Source organism: Phytophthora parasitica (genome assembly GCF_000247585.1).
Source record: "Phytophthora parasitica INRA-310 unplaced genomic scaffold supercont2.64, whole genome shotgun sequence".
NCBI lineage: Eukaryota > Oomycota > Peronosporomycetes > Peronosporales > Peronosporaceae > Phytophthora > Phytophthora nicotianae.
In genome coordinates, this window is record NW_008649050.1 from 131,355 (window position 1) to 132,487 (window position 1,133).

Consider the following 1,133-nt stretch of genomic DNA (forward strand, 5'->3'; position numbering starts at 1 on the left):
AAATAACCTAACTATGAGCTAAACAGTGCTAATACGCGTAGGTGAAATGAGTTAGTACATTATTGCAAAAAGACGCAGCAAGGAAATTGAAGAAAAGATTCATAAAACTCTTGCATAGGTTACGAACCTTACATCACGATCAAACATATCCTGGATTAGCCTGTTCCAAGACGAAGCACACATCGACGGCGAATAAACTGTTGTCATGAACTCCAGAACGAAAATATTCATATAGTATTGCGAAAATACCGAAAAATTCCGACGAGTTGAGCTTCGCGCTGTATGATGCGGATCAGATGCCACCAGTATTCGTCTTGTGCGACTTGCGCAGTACTGTTGTGTGTGTACTGCTAGAACAACGTGTCCGAACATCGAAAGGCGAATTGTGTAGCAAGCATCCTACACAAAGGCAACAATTATGTATAATCCAGAGCTTCTCCGTGTAAACACAGCTTTGTAAATTTTGTGCACTGTTCCAAGCTACAGGTACACTGATCCGTTTTGTGGTACATTCATGGATAGGAATACCCTTGGACAGGAATAAATTAGTGCTACCAGCGCTATGACTGCGAGGGGGTCGTCTGTAATATGAAATGCTGCTCGGCGAAATCATATAAATTTATACAAATGCCGTGTTTTACACGGGGAAACTCTCGGTTTTCATGCTAGTTTACTGTTAGAAGTGATGCAGTTCGGACTGCACAAACATTAACAGTAAATTATCAAAAACTTGAAAATGGTTCCTGTCGAGTATTGACAAGGACTACTTGCAGTAAGAATAAACTTTCACGGGTAGGGTACTCCGCAGATTCGTCAATTTCGCAACACACAACTAAATCTTTGCGATTTTGTTTGTGCTCGTAATTGTATTTAGGCATACTCCTTAAGGAATATAACTTTGTCGGCTGTTTGGACAAATCTTCATTCAGTAATTACGAGTAGCACTGGGGATCTACTTGGTTTACTGTAATTTTGTTGGTGTTGGCGGGGCTTGTTCCCAATTTTATAATATGGAATGCTACTCGAGAAATCATATAAATCTATATTCGCCTGAAACGATAGTTGTGGCTATGAAAGAGGAATTTCGGATAGAAAGTTTTGACACGTCGACCAGACAGAACCTTGTTTTTGTT